The following is a 22,374-nucleotide window of genomic DNA, read 5'->3' on the forward strand; positions in this document are numbered from 1 at the left end:
CAGCAACTCGGGCCCCTCTTAACGCGAGCCTCAGCTTCGCTCCTGAACGGGCAGCTGCCCCAGCCTGCCGGCGGGTCATGGGGGAGGGAGGGGGGGAGGGAGCCCTCCGCCGCGTCCAGGTGCCGATCTCACCTCTACCCCGTGATGGCACCTGCCGGCCCCGGTGGCGTTAGCTGTTCACGCCGGTGTAAAGAATATGAGAGAAGACCCCACAGGTTCCAGGGAACAGGGTACTTTCGACACTACCAAGTCAAAGGACTATCCCTGGAAGGGTTTGTGTGTAGGAATACTAACACCAAACTTACAGTATTCCTATCTCACTCACTCACCGCACGTACTCAATCTATTGCACAAATCACTGGTCACAAACTAGATTATAACGTTTACAATTTTATTTTTTAAAGAATATATTTGTTGGGGGAGGAGCTACGCGCGCATCCGAGATGGCCGCGTGAGCACAGGGCTCTCGAGTCCCTCGCTGCCCTCCGCATATATCCTGAAAGATATCCTGACTTTGACCACGGGTTCTTGAAGATGAACCTCAGCTGACACCTTAGCTGTTTTCAAAATTTCATTTGGACTTCGGGAACCGCAGATATGTTGATCGGAGTTTTTGAGGCCCGCCCTGCGGCGACACCGGGAGCTGGCTCACCAAGACGCCGGGGAGTAGTTGAACAACAACGGCCTGAGGGGCTACCCCTGTTGCCCTGAGTTGACATTCGGTTTCGTTTCTGGGCCTCTGTCTCCTCTGCTTGCGTGATTGCCTCGCGCCCCCATCGGGGTCCAGCCTAACTCTGCTTCCTGATTATACGCCAACTGTCGTGAGGGTTTGGGTGTTGGGCTGCGCTGCTGCTTTTGCCCCCTCTGCCCACTTTCGTGATTTTCAGTGGTCTGGTGGTGAGAGGCCATTTTCACCAGGTCTCGCGGGCCCCTTCGGGGCTCACCATTCAAAATGACTACCAGGCCTGACAACGAGAAGCGGAAGACTAAACGCCTCTACGTGGGGGACCGGTTCAAACCAATGTCATGGATCGCTATACCCAACCCAAGGAGTCCCCCGGTGGCGCCAGTCGAACCTTGGAGGGCCCCACTGACGACCCAACTGCGTTGACCGAATTGACTCTGCAGGATGTCATGGGCGCCATTGCCAACATGAAGGCTTCCATTGGTCAGCAATATGAGGCTCTCGCTCTCAAAATTGATACTGTGGTAGTTGATGTTACTTTGATCAGAGCAGATTTGTCAAAGACCAATGAAAGGGTCAAGTCTCTAGACCTGAAGACTTCTAGCCTCACGACCGATGTATCTGACCTGCAGACGGAAGTTGGGCGCTTGCGCTCCTCCAACGATCTCATGACCCATCGACTGGAGGATTTTGAAAACAGGGCCCGGCGCAACAACATACGCCTTATTGGGGTCCCTGAAACTTCTGGTGCTTTGGCAACTGATCTGCTTGTGGAAGACATCGTCTTGAATCACCTGGCCCCTACCGGCCTGAGTAAATTCTTTGCCGTGGAGCGTGCCCATCGAGTGCCGGGCGGCAAACCGAAATCGGGCGCCTCACCGAGACCTATCATCGCCAGGATCTTCAATTTTAGGGACAGAGACACTATCCTGCAGGCCTCAAGAGCAAGTGGCCCCGTAAAATTCGAGAACACGACGGTGAGTTTCTACCCGGACTTCACGCAGCTTGTTCAGAGACAAAGGATGGGGTTTCAGGGAGTGAAGCGAAGGCTGAGAGACTTGGGCCTGAAATATGCAATGCTATTTCCAACCAGGCTGCGTGTCGAATACGAAGACCGGACTTTCTTCTTTGATCGTCCTGACGGAGTTAGTGACTGGCTGGATACCCTTCCCAAACAGACTGACTCAACCGGGCATTCGGGTGGAGCCGTGGGCGGCGTATCGGAACAAGAGTGACATTATGATTCCTGATTTCTGAACAGTCACGTGTTATACGGCTGAGTTCGATTCTTCTTCTATTACTGTGTACCATTGCTATATACTCAAGGGTGGCGGGGGGAGTGGGACTCTTTCCTCCTCAGGGGTTTCTTTTTGTAGACTAGTTTAATGATAGGGCGACAGGCACACTGCAAGTTGGGGTGGCTTTTAAGTCTAACGCAGGGGTGCAGGGTGGGGGGGTGTTGTTAGGGGTTCTAATTGGGGGGTGGTTGGGGGTTCTTGGGTGTTGGTGAGTTTCTTTCAAGGCAACGTATCGTATTTCTTCATGATCAGGTCATTGTGTTCACTATGGGGCGGATTCTGCACTTCTTTCTGGGATGGGGGTTAGTGGGTTGAAACTGATGTGTTGGAATGTCAATGGTTTGGGGGATAGGATAAAACATGGTGTGGTGTTACAATTATTGCGGCGTCTCTCCCCCGATATTGTGTTGTTGCAGGAAACGCATCTGGTTGGGAACACGTGCCATGCCATGAATCGGCGAGGGTATCGTCTTGTGGCACACTCTGGCTTCACCTCTGGTTCTAGGGGTGTGGGTATCCTCGTCAGGTCCTCCCTCCCTTTGGCAATCGATGATGTGATTCTTGACGACAGGGGCGCTATGCTGCTCTCACTGGTAGATGGGAGGGGAGGACTGTCTCATTTGTTACTGTCCATATCCCGCCAGGTCTACAGACCTCGACTTTTGCGGATCTTGGGCGTGTAGTACTGGGGCTCCCTGAGGGCATCTTGGTGATGGGCGGAGACTTCAATTCGGTTGTCTCCGGTAACATAAATCGCTATCCCCCCAGGGATCTTCCCAAGTTGCAATCCTGGTTGAGTGGGTTCTTGGAGACACTGGGTCTGGTAGACTGTTGGAGGTTGCTGCACCCGGATCAGGTGCAATACACCTTTCATTCTGGAGCCCATGGCAGTCTGTCCAGACTCGACTATATTCTGGTGCTGGCGGCGCTGTCCTCCTCCGTCGGGGAGGTGAGGCACCTCGCCCGGGGCATATCAGACCACTCCCCTGTATGGCTTACCATGGATACTACTATGAGTAATGAGGGACGGGTCGCCCCTATAAACCCCTGGTTTCTTCGCAACCCCAAGACCCGTGCTGAGTTGATGAAATCCCTCGATCATTATTTTGTTGAAAATGTGGGGTCTGTGTCATCTGCTGTTTCGTTGTGGGAGGCGTTTAAGACTGTGATACGTGGGCAGGCTTTATCTCTGATCGCTAACGCCAAGAAAAGTAAGCATCAAGAGGTGGTCCGTCTAGAGGCGGAGATAGCCGAGCTGGAGAGTGACTTGGAGCGTGGCGTGTCCCGTGCCAACCTTCATTCCCTCAGCCTCAAACAATTGGATTATAGGACCCTGGTTACGGATGCCGCAAAGGTCATGAGCAGGGAGCAGCAAGGCAGACTGTATGATGTTGGGGATAAGGCGGGTAAGTTGATTGCGTGGCTGGACAAGAAAGAAAGGGCGAGTCGTGTAGGTCCTGTGATTGAGAACCTTGACGGAGTGTGCGTGACTGACCCGGCTGCAATTGTTGAATGCTTTGCGGAGCACTTCCGAATTGTGTATGCTCCGGTCTCTGACAGGCCGGAGGACGACTCTCATTTGTTGCTCCGCGATATTACTTTGCCCTGCCTGTCTGAGGCTGATAGAGACCTGATGGACGCGGTGCTTTCGGATGATGAGGTGGCTAACGCCATTCATTCAGTGCGCTCTGGCAAGGCCATGGGTCCTAATGGTCTGCCCATTGAACTGTATAAATTGTGTCCGGACAAAATGGCTCCGTATCTTCGTGATATGTTTCTAGAGTCCTGCAACTCTGGCTCCCTTCCACGTGATCAACGTCTTGCTAATATCGTAGTGATTCACAAGGAGAGGAAGCCACGAGATCGCTGTTCATCTTACAGACCAATCTCGCTTCTAAACGCTGAACCGAAAATTCTGGCTAAGTTATTAGCTAACCGCCTGACGAACGTCATCTGCGACTTGGTCCATCCCGATCAGTCCGGTTTTATCCCGCACCATAACACAGCGCTCAACCTGCGGCGCTTGCACGGTGTTCTCGCGAGGGCAGAGTCTTTTTGTGAGCCGACCATCTTGGCTTCCTTGGATGCTACGATGGCCTTCAATACTCTAGAGTGGCCTTATCTCTGGGCCGCTCTTGTGAAATTCGGATTCGGCCCCGGGTTCATCGGCTGAGTGAAACTTTTGTATGTGGAGCCACTGGCGCAGGTGGTTGTTAATGATCGAGTCTCTGCGTCTTTTGTCCTCGGGAGGGGCATGCGACAGGGCTGCCCATTGTCACCACTGCTTTTCGCGCTTGCCCTTGAGCAGCTGGCTGCCTGGTTGCGATGGGAGCCCTCGCTTAAGGGGATCCAGTTATCCCTGGACTTCGAGGATCGCGTCTCGCTCTATGCGGATGATATCCTATTGTACCTTACGTCCCATCGAAAATCTCTGAATGTTTTGTTCGATGTGCTTACATCGTTTGGGAAGAATTCGGGCCTTGTGTTCAACTGGGCTAAATCCTGTGTATATGTGCTCTTGGGCGGTCCCCCTCCCTTGCCTCGCAGATGCCCCATTCGGGTCTCTCCGACGGGCTTTAAGTACTTGGGGATTTTTATATCTTTGGACCCGGTGGCTCGCTATGAACGTAATCTACTCCCTCCCATTCAAAGATTGAGACTTGATGGTGTGCGCTGGAGCAGCTTGCCTCTATCACCGCTTGGGCGCGCAGCCCTTTTTAAAATGATGGCCCTGCCGCGGTTTTTGTACGCGCTTCAGAATACGTTCGATATTATTCCGGTGAGCTACTTTCGAGAGGTTGAGAGCCTGCAGAGACGGTTGATCTGGGATGGGCGTTCGCGTATTGCCCTCGCTAAACTTACTCTTCCCTGGTACGACGGGGGTATAGCGCTGCCGGATATTAGGCGTTACTATTGGGCCTCGCAGCTGAGTGCGATCAATCATGCGACATACGCTCCTGCTCCTAACCCGGCGTTCGAGATGGATAAATATTTGCTACCGGGCGGGGACTACAGAAGGGCGCTCTACTCCAAGGCGGAGGGCAAGGATTTATCTGGACCTACCAAGATTGCTGTACGCGTGTGGCATGCTGCAAATGCTTCTGTGGGATGGAGAGATCGATTGACGCGTGCGACCCTGTTGTATGCTTCTGAAAGGTTGGGATGTCTCTGGAAAACGAAAGGGTTTGAAAAATGGGATATGATTGGTATTAGCCGCGTGGGCGATCTTTGGGCCAAGGGCAAAATCAAGACCTTTGCAGCACTAAAGACAGAATATGAATTGAGTGACAGGGAATTCTTCCGGTATGCACAGATTCACCATGCCTTATGTTTGGATCTCCCTGCAGGTACTGTCATCCCCGAATCCTCCCCCCTTGAAGATAGGGTCCTCGACGGCCACGTCCCCGACAGTACCATTTCCCTGATATATAAAAAGTTGATCAACACCCGGGTGGATCTGCTGGTGCGTCTTAGGGAGGTTTGGACCGGTGATGGGTTGGAGCTGGACGACGAGGATTGGCAAGCCGCATTATCCCCGCCTAAAAAAGTTGCGATTCCTGCCCGTCTCCGACTCGTTCAGCTCAAAATCTTACATTGTGTATATATCACTGGTCCGCACTTGATTCGTATGGGCTATTCCTCAGACGGGTTATGTAAGCGTGGTTGTGGGATGCTTGGAACTTTCCTCCATATACTTTGGGAGTGTCCGGAGGTGGTGACGTTCTGGAATAATGTGCATGCCGTGATGGGTAGGGTCACTGGAGTGGTGTTGCTGCCCAAAGCCAGATGCTGCCTGTTGAATGTGTGGGAGCCGAATGATTATAGTGTGGCCCAGGCGCAGTGGGCGACCCTTGGGAATATGATTGCCAAAAGGGATGTTGCGCAGTTGTGGTGTTCCCAGCGGCCGCCCACGGTATCGGTATGGAAGGAGAATATGGACTGGTGTATGTTCAGAGAGAAGACTGTGTATGTGGCGCGGCGCAAACCTAGAAAATGGAATAGCATCTGGAGCCAATGGAACGCATACCGTGGAGATATATGTACGGCTCCATTCGTGGAAAACCCCGAAGTCCCCCTGTCCCCCGATCCGACATTTCTTATATTGTGTCCTTTATCTTATTCTTAATTTGTTTCCCCGCTGGCCCCCCTCCCCACAACATGTACCATTGATCTATTGTATGACATCGTGCCTAGGTGTCCTCCTCTGTGAACACATGTCCATGTACACTGTTTTCCCCTTTGCCTTGTATGTTGATTTTTCTTCTTTTAATAACATTTCAACAAAAAAAAGAATATATTTCTTAACATTTCAGTATAGAGTCAATTAGATTCTACTGAAAGCATTTAGCATAAAACATCTCATAATATAAAAAGAATTTTTTTTTAAAACATAGTAAAATTGCACTTGTACAGCATATTAGAAAAAGAGAAAATACATTCTATAAATCATCAGAGATAATCATACAGTAAATTACAAGTAAATAAACAAAAGAAACCCCCTACTGTAGATAGAGCACCTATTCTTGCTACAGATTATCAGATTCAATAGCCTTTACACAGATTCATGCAGACTTACCAGTATTACAAAATGCAATATATCTAGAGTCTCCTGGGCTTTGTTTGAATTCTATTAAAGTAAAAATGCGTTGACGCGTTTCGGTGTTGGAGCCCGCAGATGTGGTCACACCTTCATCAGGACAACATAGATTTGCTTGGGGTCATCAGGTTCATTAGACCGGTATCCTCTCTGTATATTAGAAAAGTATCAGTCAATACATCTTAAGGTTTGTATATTGACACCCTAATATAGCGTTACTGTCAACAATCCAGCATATAGTTATGTCGATTAGTAACATTGATGTGTATATTGGGTCATAAGTTTCTCCACAGGTGCTAGTATATCTCTTCATTATGGCACTGGTTCCATCCTATACATATCTCACGTTACCCATTATATAACATTTTCTATATATTATCTATTATACTCGGTAACTGGTCCCTCCGTTATATTATAGTCAGTGACCAACTCCACTGCATCACTCATGCCATTCCCATTTGTGTACTGACCTCTGAGTTAAGGATTCAAATTCTTCCAGTCTTTAAACTGGTTAATCTTCACATTCAGCCACACACTGTGGTTAACAGATCAAGTTATTCTGCAGACTTGATGTTCAATCTAATGGTGGAATAGATGAATGTATGTGTAACACTTGGTTTAAATCTATGAGGTCGTACTGCTCCTTTTTTATATATATATATATATTCACTGAAAAAACCATAGGTTATAGACCATATATAGTTAGGAATTAGCATTTACAAAACCTTGAAAATTCACTGAAATAACCATAGGTTATAGACCATATATCGTTAGGAATTAGCATTTAAAAAACCTTATTTTACTCACACAAAACCATTGAAATTCCATATATAGTTAGTTGCACTAACTATATATCGCGCACCCGCAATCCACTGCTGATGATGTCACATATTACATCATTCATGACATGGTCAGTGACATCACTGATGACATCACTGATGACATCTCAAATGACATCACTGATGACATCACTGATGACAACATCCAGTGACTGTATGTTTCTGTAAAGTTAAAATGTGTCTTACATATTGAAGAATGAGTGGAAGTATAAGTGTCTGGACAAAGGATTTAGTAGGTGCATGACTGAATGTATGAGTGAGTGATTAAATGTGTCTCACTGAGTGCATGGGTTAGTGACTAAACTGTCTTAATTTGTGCATCATTATGTCTGTTGTTCTGTAAACTGCTGTATGTGTTGATCAGTAGCTATATGATTAACTATAGGGGTTACTGATTGATTGTCCAAGTATTTGTATGGGAGACTGAGTGTGTGTGTGGCTGGCTGGGAGGTGTGTGACTCTGTGCAGATCAATGTGTACTTGTATCAATGATTGTATAAGAAGGTAAGTATGTGTTAGTATATGTTTGAAAATGTAAGGTGCTCTATGTTTAACTGTATAGACAAGAAAATGGAAGTGTCATTGATTCTTTACAGGACTGACTAGGTGTGTGAGTAACTCCATGGATGAGTGGCAGACTGTGAGTGTCTGTATATGTGTATGATTGCATATGATAGTGTTGTTAAGATGAGTGATTGTATGTATGAATGATTGTATGGGTGAATGAGTGAAGGTGTGGTAGACGTAGGAATCAGTGAGTGCGTATGTAGTAACTAGTATTGGTGTGTCAATGGTTTCAAAAATTATACTCTGTATTTAACACTGGGTGAAACAGAGGTTATATTAAAATGTGAGGAGCTGCATTGTATTGTCACATGAATGATATCATCAGTGATGTGGTCATTGATGTCAAATGAGATGTCATCAGTGATGTAATCAGTGATGTCATTTGAGATGTCATCAGTGATGTCATCAGTGATGTCACTGACCAAGTCATGAATGATGTAATATGTGACATCATCAGCAGTGGATTGCGGGTGCGCGATATATAGTTAGTGCAACTAACTATATATGGAATTTCAATGGTTTTGTGTGAGTAAAATAAGGTTTTTTAAATGCTAATTCCTAACGATATATGGTCTATAACCTATGGTTTTTTCAGTGAATTTTCAAGGTTTTGTAAATGCTAATTCCTAACTATATATGGTCTATAACCTATGGTTTTTTCAGTGAATTTTCAAGGTTTTGTAAATGCTAATTCCTAACTATATATGGTCTATAACCTATGGTTTTTTCAGTGAATTTCAATGGTTTTTTAATAGCAAATATCATAAGCTGTCGAATGTCAAGTACGTGGTAAGTAAAAACATTTTCGTGTTTATGCACACTGATCTGCTTTGAATGCTGCCCCCCCCCCTCATTTCTATTAGGAGTACTCTCTCTTTGCAGATAGTGAAGGGTAGTTAACGCAGGCCTTTGCCCCCGTTCTAATCCGTCGTGCCTGCTTCTCTCTCCATTTGATTGATTGTTCTCTTTGGTTCATTCTCTATTTACAAACAAGCACAGAGTCGCAATACTCTGTTTAGTCTTTGCAGATAGCGAAAAATCGTGTAAAAAAACAAAAGGAATCGAGCAAAATCAGTAGGCCACTAATGGGATCTCTTTTTGACCTCGCTAAAATAGAAACATTAGGAACAACCTGTTGAAAATAGCAATGTGTATGTACATAAGCGGCGTTCATTTGTGTTCACAGTACCCCTTGTTGATTGTTTGAATCGAGCATTGAATTGTTCGAAGTTGGTTCTCTTAAGGATCTTCTCTGCCTGCAAACGAGGAAGAATAGGAATATTCTCTCTGCCTTTGCAGATAGTGAAGGGTAGGTAACGCAAACCTTTAACACGTCGTGCCTAGTTCGTTCCTCATTGATTGATTGTTTGCCCGAACATTGACTGTTTGGGAATTGGTTCTTTTTGGAGGTATTCCCTGTTTGCAAATAAACGTAGGAAAATCTTTGCAAGTAGTGAAAGGGTACGTAATGCGGACCTTTCTCCCCCGTTGTAATCTGTCATGCCTATCTACTCCCCACTGATTGATGCACCTGTTTCACCCGGACCATTTACTAGAGATAGGTCATCTGGCCCGACCAGAGAGCACCCCTAGTGAAAAGGACATATGCAATAATAACGAAGTGATCACTGTATCCTGTTAACAGAAACTTTAGCATGAAACAACCTGGAAAAAAAAGAATAGGAAAACGAAAATCAGTAGGCCACTGATGAACTTTTTATTAAATAACAAACAAAGAAACGATAACAATACGTAATTATAAAACCTATTATTGTCCTAGAAACAAGAAACGTTAGAAGTAAGCCCGTAATAAGAAACCTGAAAACATCGCCCCTCACTGCCCCAAAACGTGTCTGTCCCACCGCCTGCCACGGCCAAATAACGGCAAACTGGGAAAGATACAAGTCAGCAGACATCCGCCCCATTCTAGAAACTTCCAAAGTGCAACAGGTTTTCGGCTACGCCCAGCCGGAAGCAACACATATAAGGCGGGTCCTGCTGCCAACCGTCGGCCAGGAGATCATCACGTAGGGTGTAGCCGGAGGAGAGGCCGAGGCCAGCGGGACCCGGCCAGGGGGATTGACAACACTGGAGAGTTTTAGGGGGGGGGAATGTCCGTGTCCTCGACCCTCCCCTCTCTCTCCCAGTCCGGCCGCGGTGGCCCTTGAGAGTTGCAGGTTGTCCCCCCACACTCTCTCCCAGTCCGGCCACCAATGGCCGGGGGCTGGGGCCGACGGGATCCGGCTGCAGCCGATGAGCCAAGGAACCCGTTCATGGGGCCAGAGCAAAGGGAGCCCGGCCGCCGTCCGCTGGAAGCCCGGCCCGAAGACGGACGGGACATTTCTTCTTTCTTCTATAATTGCTGCAACAACCCTGGGGGGGGGATGTCTTGCACATGCCTCCGACCCCCCCCCTCTCGTCCTCATCGCCTGGTCCGGCCATAACAAATGTCAAGCGAGACACCGTGGGGTGCACTGGGAGGGAGAGACTGTGCGAACAGGCCTCTCCCGCCTCCCCAGGTGGAGGCTTCCCAGCTGCACCCTCAGCGCTCCAGGCGCCCGGAAAAGGGTTCTTCCACTGTGGCGATGCTGCAACGTCTCGCCCGGCAGGGTGGAGCCCGTCCGCTCATTTGACCCCGCGATCGCCAGTAGCTACCGAACTCTCAAAATGGCGGTCGACCTGGCAAGAGCGGGCCCAGCATAAAGAAATGGCCCGGTCACTGGTTGACTCCACCACCGTAGTCCTCCACGACCTTGAAGATTCTAGAGGAGCCGCGGGAGTCCCCGACCCCCGCAGACACCCCCGATGGGGAATGACTGCCATGATCGCCCGTGGAGTGACGAAACTGTAGCCGCGGGACGTCGGCGCTCCCATGCTGGCGCCAGCCTCAGTTTGAATGACTAGAATCCTGCAGACCTCAGTTCCGGTGAAAGCACAGTGTGACCCGGTAGGAAAAATTGTTGCACCCCCTCCCCTTTTTGACTGATGGTTCAAACCACCGATCCTTTCCTTTGCCCTTTTAACGGAACTTTGGACTGCCCCCCCCCCCGCGGCGCCCCACGCCGTTATTTGCTGGGCGGCAACTTACTAGACATCACCTTCGTGACATCCAGATTTCAGCGCGTTCTGCTGCCTTGGAACTATTCGCACAACAGACCGCTACTGACAACCCACCCCCCGGGACGCCCCACGCCGGATACCCAAATCAGTGCGGCACCCAGGCAACATCTTCTGAATTTTCATAATTTGAAAGAACTAGTAACATGTCCTCATCAGGAATTTCCTCTTCAATCATCTCATCAGGAATTTCCTCATGAAAAGTCTGCAATGATGATTCTTGTAACTATGGTCTCCAAACATTCGATAAATTCGCCATCAAGAGATTGATCAAAAAAATCATTCAAGTCATCTCCTCCTTGTGAGAATATTTCATTATTGGTGCTGTCAATTTCAATAAATGTAGTGGATAATTCAAAAGAAATTGCCACGGTCTCTTCGTTGTTTAAATGTTTTTACTGTTTTTGTTTTGTTGTATATATTTATAAGTTATTAAAGTTTTATATTCCTACTACTTTGTTGGAGTGCTATATATTTTTAATGTGACACATAATTGTAAAAACTTTGATGTACAAAGAGTCATCCCTGGAATCTTCCGCTTCAGGCTCGGTCCCCTCCCCAATCACAATACAGGATGGTTTTCAGATAGTAGGAACACGTGTGGTGTGACGGATCTCATCGGGTGTGGGCCTTGATCTACTATAACTCCTTTGAAGAGGGGTGATTCTTTACAGCTGGGGCCATAAACTACATCTGCAGGGCTAGCTGATAGCCTGGACAATCGGACACAGAGGAAGAGGAGTGTCAGAGGGTGCGGTAGTGAATAGGGCGAAAGGGAGGTGTCGGGCGGGCACAGAGTGTGATTCTCAGGGAAGAGCAGCGCAGATGGGGGGAGGTTTATGCCCATGCATAAGACAGAGAGCGGGTGTGACCAGTGCCTGGGGAAGATGCTTGCGAGGGTGGGGAGCCATGCTACGAATCGACAGCGTGCAGAGAGTGGGTCTGGTCAAGGCATCTAAAATGGCTGCCGTGCACGACAAAAGTGTGGCATTTCAAAAATGGCAAGATGGCGCAGACAATGTTTTTCAACACTTCCTCATTTCCTTCGAATCGAACGTTAACAGACGTTGGTGCATATTACCAAAGTTAAGCGATATTTATCGCTAACGATGCTTAGCAACAAATTTTTTACCCCTAAGCATCGTCAGAAATTATCGAAGATAAACCTTACTATTATCAAGGTTTATCGCAAATGCGATAAAAAACGGCCGCAATGCATGAATATCGCTAAAAAGTCAGCGATATTCATGCATTACCGAGCTAATGCTCTTAGCCATGTTATCCACCTCCCATTGGATAACATGGCTAAGAACTGCTCAGGGCAGGTGTTAGTTTTTGGAGATATTCGCGCTTAGCGCGAATATCTCCAAAAGTTGGTAATAGGAGATAGATATCTTGCATGTTGTAATGCAAGTTATTGTGGTATATGGAACTCATACCATAATCTCTCAGGAAAGCAGAAACTGATCCTTTTGGGACCGCCTGAGAAGGCCTAGGGGGTGAGGGGTACTCTACTTTGCCCCCTTTTCACGTTCCGAACTATTTTATTTTACTCTCTTCTGTAATTACACAAAATGGCAGCGATAAGATGCATCAGAGACAGACAGTGAGAGAAAGGAGGCCGGAGATGAAGAAGAGATGTCAAATACACATTGGAGATAATATAGTGGGAGAAGAGAAGTAAATATGAGTAAACTTACCATGTAACATAAAAATGTTGCACTCTATACTATAAGTCTCATTTTATACTACAATCACTTCGCTACAACCTCATAAATTAAAAATAAAAATGAATAATGTCTCAAACAATTTTTGATTTCTAAATATAAATTTATTCTTCTGAATTTTCAAAATTTGAAAGAACTAGTAACATGTCCTCATCAGGAATTTCCTCTTCAATCATCTCATGTGGAATCTCCTCATGAAAAGTCTGCAATGATGATTCTTGTAACTCTATGGTCTCCAAACATTCGATAAATTCGCCATCAAGAGATTGATCAAAAAAATCATTCAAGTCATCTCCTCCTTGTGAGAATATTTCATTATTGGTGCTGTCAATTTCAATAAATGTAGTGGATAATTCAAAAGAAATTGCCACGGTCTCTTCATTGTGAGCCATTTTATTTTGAAATTGCTTGCTGTAAATTGCAGAAAAAAATAATCACTTTCATTTATCGTTTTTAGTAATACATAATATAAAACTAACTTTATCAAGTATTTAGTATAACAGAAGGACTGTAAATAAATAACAGAAAACATTTTTCAAATTATCTTCAAGTGTACAACATAGTTCCCCTTACAAATTAACAACTCACCTTTTTAAAAGTAGAAGTGTTAGTACTGTGTAAATCAAACACCAGAAATTGACCACCAAAAATTCCTCACAAATGTACCTCAGACAGTAGTATCACAAAATGGCTGTGGTTTCCTCTCATTTTAGATATATACATAACCAATTAACTTTCATCACACACAAATACAAAACCAAAGTAACATTTTAATTGGTTCTAAATTTCAACACTTTCAAATGTGTTTTCCCCATGCAATTTTCCATAGGACATTTAGATATGTCTACAGCCTGAATGGCTGAACGGAATTACACCAAACTTGGCAAAATGGTACATCAAACCTAAGAGGTCAGGGAGGATCTACTATGCCCCCTTATGGTCATTTGCCCCTTCGCTTTGGCCTCCTCTTGTCTCTCGATCCTACCGAGAGACAAGATGGCGGCCGCTACGGACTGTTTGGAATGTTTACAGACGCCGGAGAACCAATCAGCTTCGCAAAGCTCCATAACGCGATAAGTACGCGAAGCGGAGCGCTGTTACAGATATACATCTTTTTTTGAACGTTAATTTCTCAAAATCCAGTGGAGCACATATATTGAGACCTAGCAAAGGCACATCGGGCTACCAGTCCCTAATATTTTGCCAAGTTTCGTGCAAATCCATTCAGCCGTTCGATTATTATTAATATTTTTTTTTTTGCCCCGCGGGGCCCTTTTAAAACCTCCACATCAAACCTAGGGGGTCAGCGAGGATCTACTATGCCCCCTTATGGTCATTTGCCCCTTCGCTTTGGCCTCCTCTTGTCTCTCGATCCTACCGAGAGACAAGATGGCGGCCGCTACGGACTGTTTGGAATGTTTACAGACGCCGGAGAACCAATCAGCTTCGCTTCACAAAGCTCCGTAACGCGAAAAGTACGCGAACTGGAACGCTGCCCGGTCCGCTGTTACAGATATATATCTTTTTTTGAACGTTAATTTCTCAAAATCCACTGGAGCACATATATTGAGACCTAGCAAAGGCACATCGGGCTACCAGTCCCTACAATTTTGCCAAGTTTCGTGCAAATCCATTCAGCCGTTCGGGCTAAAAGTGAGGCCAACCGCCCTATGGAAAACTCAATGTTAAAAACACGTTTTGGGACCCCCCTTTTTTCTCGGCCCCCCCTTGACGAACCCCCCCCCAAATTTCCAGGGGCTGCTCAGAAACAAAATGTTCCATTTTCCTGAAAATTTCAGCCAATTCCGTCCACAAACGCCAAAGTTATTAGACATAGAATTTTCAAAAATCCCATAGAGAAAAAATCCTAACTATATTCACTGAAAAAACCATAGGTTATAGACCATATATAGTTAGGAATTAGCATTTAAAAAACCTTATTTTACTCACACAAAACCATTGGAATTCCATATATAGTTAGTTGCACTAACTATATATCGCGCACCCGCAATCCACTGCTGATCATGTCACATATTACATCATTCATGACATGGTCAGTGACATCACTGATGACATCACTGATGACATCTCAAATGACATCACTGATGACATCACTGATGACATCTCATTTGACATTACTGATCACATCACTGATGACATCATTCATGTGATAATACGATGAACCTCTTCAGACTCTAATATAACCTTGGCAGGCCTTTGCCCCCGTTGTAATCCGTCGTGCCTGCTTCTCTCTCCATTTGATTGATTGTTATCCAAGTATTTACTGTTTTAGAATTAGTTCTCTTTGGTTCATTCTCTATTTACAAACAAACACAGAGTCGCAATACTCTGTTTAGTCTTTGCAGATAACGAAAAATCGTGTAAAAAAAAAGAAAAGGAATCGAGCAAAATCAGTAGGCCACTAATGGGATCTCTTTTTGACCTCGCTAAAATAGAAACATTAGGAACAACCCCTCATGACAAATACAAAACTAGTGAGATGAACTGAACTCCACACAATGATGGCTGCAAAACAGCTCGGCTCCGCCACCCACCCCGCCCAAAATAACGATAAAGAGCGGCTGCCATGATTGGTTGCGGAATGGCCACAACGGAGCTACGAAATGGTGCTGCTCTCATGCTAACCCCAGCTTCAGTCTGAAACATCCAGAAACACTGTAGACTACCAATTCGATCAGTTCCGGTAGCGCCCCAATGTAACCCGGTAGAGAAGAACTAGCCCTTCCCTCTTTGACTGATGGTTCTTGTTGCCTGTCCCTTCTGTTGTCATTTAACAGAACTATTTAGCCTGCTGAAAGGGGTTGTGTTCCGACCGCTGGTTGGTGGAGACATTTTGACTATATTCTGGACCTGCGTTGTCGCGTAATGCGTCATATGACGCGCCGCGTTAGCGCATCCGGAAGTCATCCGGGGCGCGCAGCGCGTAACGTAAGCATAACAAGTCATGTGACTTGTTAATAAAACTTTTCATTGGTTCATTTTACTTTTCTTATTGTAATGATGAAAGGCTTGGTCATATCACCTAAAAATTACGCTTTTCATTACTTCCGAACATTATTTTTTCTTAAATATATGTTATAATGTTCCAGGCTAATGTACTTTCCCGGAAATTTTACAACTGTCCTGCAAGTAAAATATATTCTTTTTTCGAGAAAAAGAGCGTTTCTTCGTCCCATGACGGAGCCGTTGAGCAAAAGAGGGTCGACCTGCTGTCTTAGTCGCCGATACGCCTGAATATGAGATTCTTATCGATCACTTTATGTTGCAGGAATAGAAAACACAACAGCCCTTGACCATTTATCTTTACTGCGTTCCTTCGTATTATACCTTTTACCCTTCATGTAATTGGTCTGCTTTATTTCACTTGCCTTTTAATGATTCTAAAACAGTGACTATTATTAAAAACTTTACCAATGTATATACTACTACCATGTTTTCTTTTAAAAACCTTTATTGTGAAAATTTCATTATACAAATACGAGCCTATAACCACGTGGGCCTGCCACGGAGCAAACTGTAATCGTATATGATGAATAGACATTTACACTGTAGAAGAACGTAACGGGCGGGCCATTAGGTTGCAAGAACTAAGGTGTCTAACAGTTACGGAATCGGTGGACGTACATTTTATAATTAAAATACGACAGGGCCAGTTACAATAAAATTATCTAGATATACATTTGCGGGCAAGTACCATGGGTGACGTTAATTCGAACTTTCAACAGTACAGTAATCAATAACACATCAGAACTTAATATCAATAGGGATGTCGAAATATTCAATCAATTCTCGTCCCCGCCCGCCATGTGCTTCAAAACTGCATACGTATCTCGTGATTTCAAGGTTCTGCAACCAGTACACAACAAGGAGTTACGAGTCCCATCTATTCCGGCGCCATTTTGGGCGAGGACGGGCAGGTCCAGGATATAGTCAAAATGTCTCTACCAACCATCGACTATGATGATGTTCATATGCTGTATTTATTAGAGTAACACTCATCTGTCCACATGAAATTAATTTACCACAATCTAAACATGTCATTTTAATCTTTCCAAAGTTCTTCTAAATATTTGGGACCGTTTCCCTTGCCTCTGAAGCTCTCAGTGCCACTTCTTTGATGAATGTACTAGCAGGTCAGGGGTTCTCCTCCAAATCTCTCTTTTATGCAGCACTATAATTAATTGGTGCCACCTCTCCATATGACGATGCATGGTATAGTTACCACAACTATATTTTTTTTCGGTTCCTCTGGAGAGTTCATCGTGGCAGATGAAGCGTGTAACGTACCGGGCATTTACCTTTTTTTGCATGTACAGGAAAGGAAAAAAAAATCGAGCGTCCGAGTTCTAAGGTGTCCCAGGGCCATTTTAGTGGACCAGGCCCAAATCCAAAGAACAGGCCGCCATTTTGAGAGTCCTCTTGCAGCCGCCTGTCGCTGTAGCATCAACAGCAGCCGAAACTCAGCTGAATGGCAACTGAAACGGTAAAGGGTCGCCCCACTACAGCAGACGAGCCTCCACCTAGGAAGGCCCATTCACGCCGGCTCCCCCCCCCCCCTTCGGGCACCCCACGCCGTTATTTGGAGCAGTATTGTAGGATGGCCACACCAGTGCGGCAACTTGCTAGACATCACCCCGGTGGTAACCGAATCTCAACGCCTTGTGGTGTCTTCTATTCAGAAAACATTGTTATGCTGCCTTCGACCTATTCGCCGCAAGTGCGCACACAACTCAACTGCATAGCTTGCTAGACACCACCTCGGTGCCATCCGGATCTTGGAATGTCAGCGCCTTTTGGTGTCTTCTCTTCAGAAAATATTGTTGCGCTGCCTTTGGCCCCATTCGCACATCGGTCCGCAACTTAGACATCACCTCGGTGCCATCCGGATCTTAGCATCTCAGCGCCTTGTGGTGTCAGTCTGAAAATATTGTTGCGCTGCCTTTGGCCCCATTCGCACATCAGTCCGCAACTGACACCATCTCACAGGCCAACAGGGCGCCCACGCCGACTTTTACCATTGTAGGATGGCCACACCAGTGCCACAACTTGCTAGACACCACCTCAGTGCCATCTGGAACTTGGCATCTCAGCGCCTTGTGGTGTCTTCAATTCAGAATATATTGTTGCGCTGCCTTTGGCCCCATTCGCACATCGGTCCGCTACTGACGCCATCTCACAGGCCAACGGGGCGCCCCACGCCGACTATCAGCATTGTAGGATAGCCACACCAGTACAGCAACTTGCTAGACATCACCTCGGTGCCATCCGGATCTCGGCGCCCCACTGCAGATGAAGTGCCTCTCAACTATGAAACCACCACGGTGACATCCGGATCTTGGCGCGTTGTGCTGCCTTCGGCCTATTCGCACATCGGTCCGCTACTGACGCCATCTCACAGGCTAATGGGGCGACCCACGCCGAGTTTCAGCATTGTAGGATGACCACACCAGTACAGCAACTTGCTAGACATCACCTCGAGAGACAAGATGGCGGCCGCTACGGACTGTTTGGAATGTTTACAGACACCGGAGAGCCAATCAGCTTCGCTTCGCAAAGCTCCGTAACGCGAAAAGTACGATAAGCGGTGCGCTGTTACAGATATATATCTTTTTTTGAACGTTAATTTCTCAAAATCCACTGGAGCACATATATTGAGATCTAGCAAAGGCACATCAGGCTACCAGTCCCTACAATTTTGCCAAGTTTCGTGCAAATCCATTCAGCTGTTCGATTATTATTATTTATTTATTTTTTGCCCCGCGGGGCCCTTTTAAAACCTCCACATCAAACCTAAACGGTCAGGGAGGATCTACTATGCCCCCTTATGGTCATTTGCCCCTTCGGTTTGGCCTCCGCTTGTCTCTCGATCCTACCGAGAGACAAGATGGCGGCCGCTACGGACTGTTTGGAATGTTTACAGACGCCGGAGAACCAATCAGCTTCGCTTCACAAAGCTCCGTTGCGCGAAAAGTACGCGTCCTGGAGCGCTGCCCGGTCCGCTGTTACAGATATATATCTTTTTTTAAACGTTAATTTCTCAAAATCCACTGTAGCACATATATTGAGACCTACAAAAGGCACATCGGGCTACCAGTCCCTACAATTTTGCCAAGTTTCGTGCAAATCCATTCAGCCGTTCGGGCTAAAAGTGAGGCCAACCGCCCTATGGAAAACTCAATGTTAAAAACACGTTTTGGGACCCCCCTTTTTTCTCGGCCCCCCCTTGACGAACCCCCCCCAAATTTTCAAGGGCTGCTCAGAAACAAAATGTGCCATTTTCCTGAAAATTTCAGCCAATTCCGTCCACAAACGCCAAAGTTATTAGACATAGAATTTTCAAAAATCCCATAGAGAAAAAATCCTAACTATATATACCTACTGGCGACCGCCAGTAGGTAATATACCTACTGGCGACCGCCAGTAGGTAATATATATATATATATATATATATATATATATATATATATATATAGGAATCTCACATTACAGTTTTTCTTAAAGCGGAACTGAGTGGGTAGGTCTTTTCTTTTGTTTCTTTTTCTTAAATTGGTGATTGGTTTAAATACTCTGGTTGGTAAAAATCGCTTGTTTCAGATGACCCTTACTGCTGAGTCCTCCGGGGGAGGGGGGCTATGCCCCGGTGCCAATGCTAGATCTGCACCCCATCCTCAGCCAATGCAGAGCCCTCCCAGGGCCACTCACCCCTGCAGCCACAGGCCGTCTCCGCCCGTGCCGTGCCGGGCTCCGGCTTCCCACTCGGCCCGCGATGTGGCGTCTCCTCTGGTTCGGCCGCCGGGGCCCCGGACCAGCGTCTCACTTCCGGGATCCGGACTCCGTCAAGGGGCTCAGCAGCAGCGCCACTTCTCCAGCGCTCGAGGGCCTCCGCCTAGTGCCCTCTGCATGTGCGGCCCAACGGCTACCTCCGCTGCAGGACGTCCTGTAGCCGCCGAGCCCCAGCCGCCATATTGAGTCTCGGGCAGAGCCGGCAGCCGCCTTCCAGTCAATTTTCACCCACTACCGTCGGACAGGTATTCCGATTACGGCCCCCAGTGTGTGGCAGGACCTTCCGATAGTTATCGGACTAAAAAACGGGACAGTTGGGGCAGTTTAGGTTGTCTGATTTGGTCAACTCTCCGGGGCCGTGTGAGGAACACGTCTTATCTGGCCATGTTGTTGGCCATGCCCCCCTGCTCTAACAATCTTAACCTGTTTCAAACCCCTCGGATTGCTAAATCCAGAAGATTAGACCGCTCCTTTTCTTATCTGACTGCCAAACTTTGGAATGCCCTACCATCATCCTTAAGAAGATGCGCATCCAAAGCGGTGTTCAGGAAGACAATCAAAACGTTACTCTTTGATTCAGTTTAGGCTCCTTTGGATTTGACCTATGAACCTGGTGGACACAATCCAAACCAGAGCCGGGACACCTTTTTAGGTATCTGTGTGCTTTATAAATGTATTGTCTTGTTTGATAGGTTGTAAAAGTTTCCGGCGTACCATATATGGTGAGGAATGTTGATTGCTGCCTTTGGATTCATAAATGAATTGTCTAATGGTAACCAGAGCTGGGTCTCGACCTGCCGTGGACACAGTGTAGCCAGTGGATAGCATGCCCAGATGTCCGGCATGGGGAGCACATGATCACTACGTGTGCTAAGTCCTGATTGGCTATGTGTTCCTAACTTCATGTCGCATCTGACTTTATGGTGTTTTTATGAGAACGCCTAGCCCCCTCCAACCATGTGATCTTTATTGGGATAATCTCCCTTGACCGTTTGTAATGTCGCTGCGCCTATCTGTGGGATTGATCAAGAGTCTCCTTCTTCTGCCTTAGTGTTTGCCTGCCAGCTAGGCACCCTCCATCCGGTGAAACTGCTTGCGAAGGAACAGCACAACTGTCACCTCATCTCCCTCTGGATCGCTGGAAGATAAGTCATCGGATGGACTGCGATGACTGAAAAATCACACCCAGATTCTGCCCCACTGTCCTCTCCCTCAGATTCTGTCTGTCTCAGAATAGTGTGTGTGTGTGTGTGTATATATAGAGAGAGAATCTATAGAGCGAGAGAGAATATATATATATATATATATTCACTGAAAAAACTATAGGTTATAGACCATATATAGTTAGGAATTAGCATTTACAAAACCTTGAAAATTCACTGAAAAAAACATAGGTTAGAGACCATATATAGTTAGCTGGACATTTTATTGACATAAAACCAATGAAATTCCATATATAGTTAGTTGCACTAACTATATATCGCACACCTGCAATCCACTGCTGATGATGTCACATATTACATCATTCATGACATGGTCAGTGACATCACTGATGACATCACTGATGACATCATCTAGTGTCTGTGTGTTTTTGTAAAGTTTAAATACGTTTTACATATTGAAGAATGACTGGATGGATGGAAGACTGAGTGTGTGTGTGGCTGGCTGGGAGGTGTGTGACGCTGTGCATATCAATGTGTACTTGTATCAGTGATTGTATAAGAGAGTAAGTATGTGTTAGTATATGTGTGAAAAGTATGGTGTTCTGTGTTTAACTATAGATGAGGAAATCGAAGTGTGATTGATTCTTCACAGGACTGACTAGGTGTATGAGTGCATATGATAGTGTTCTAATAATAACTGACTGTATGTATGAGTAATTGTATGGGTGAATGAGTGAATGTGTGTGTAGACGTACGAATCAGTGAGTGCGTATGTAGTAACTGGTATTGGTGTGTCATGATGTCATCAGTGATGTCATTTGAGATGTCATCAGTGATGTCATTTCAGATGTCATTAGTGATGTCATCAGTGATGTCACTGAAATATGGTGTTCTGTGTTTAACTGTATAGATGAAGAAATGGAAGTGTGATTGATTCTTTACAGGACTGACTTGGTGTGTGAGTAACTCCATGGATGAGTGGCAGTGTGTGACTGTCTGCATAGGTGTATGAGTGCATATGATAGTGTTGTAATAATGAGTGACTGTATGTATGAGTGATTGTATGGGTGAATGAGTGAATGTGTGTGTAGACGTAGGAATCAGTGAGTGCGTATGTAGTAACTGGTATTGGTGTGTCATGATGTCATCAGTGATGTCATTTGAGATGTCATCAGTGATGTCATCAGTGATGTCATTTGAGATGTCATCAGTGATGTCATCAGTGATGTCACTGACCATGTCATGAATGATGTAATATGTGACATCATCAGCAGTGGATTGCGGGTGCGCGATATATAGTTAGTGCAACTAACTATATATGGAATTTCATTGGTTTTATGTCAATAAAATGTCCAGCTAACTATATATGGTCTCTAACCTATGGTTTTTTCAGTGAATTTTCAAGGTTTTGTAAATGCTAATTCCTAACTATATATGGTCTATAACCTATGGTTTTTTCAGTGAATTTCATTGGTTTTTTAACAGCTAATATCTGTAGCTGTAAAATGTATTCTTCTTTAAATCCAAAAATATATTTTATATGTTTATTAATAATTTTTTTTTTAAATATTTTTTTT

At 45.7% G+C, this 22,374-nt stretch overlaps 1 protein-coding gene across 2 annotated transcripts in view; it reads right to left on the reverse strand.

Annotated features, from left to right (window-relative positions):
• Positions 1-22,374, reverse strand: part of LOC144752931 (uncharacterized) — an 828,149-nt gene that overhangs the window by 475,552 nt on the left and 330,223 nt on the right. For both annotated transcript variants that reach the window (XM_078640746.1, XM_078640748.1), the window contains one exon: positions 6,560-6,730. The gene's annotated coding sequence lies outside the window, so the exon portion shown is untranslated. The remainder of the gene's footprint in view (positions 1-6,559; positions 6,731-22,374) is intronic.

The sequence above is a fragment of the Lissotriton helveticus genome, chromosome 5_1, assembly GCF_964261635.1.
Source record: "Lissotriton helveticus chromosome 5_1, aLisHel1.1, whole genome shotgun sequence".
NCBI classification, from domain to species: Eukaryota; Metazoa; Chordata; class Amphibia; order Caudata; family Salamandridae; genus Lissotriton; species Lissotriton helveticus.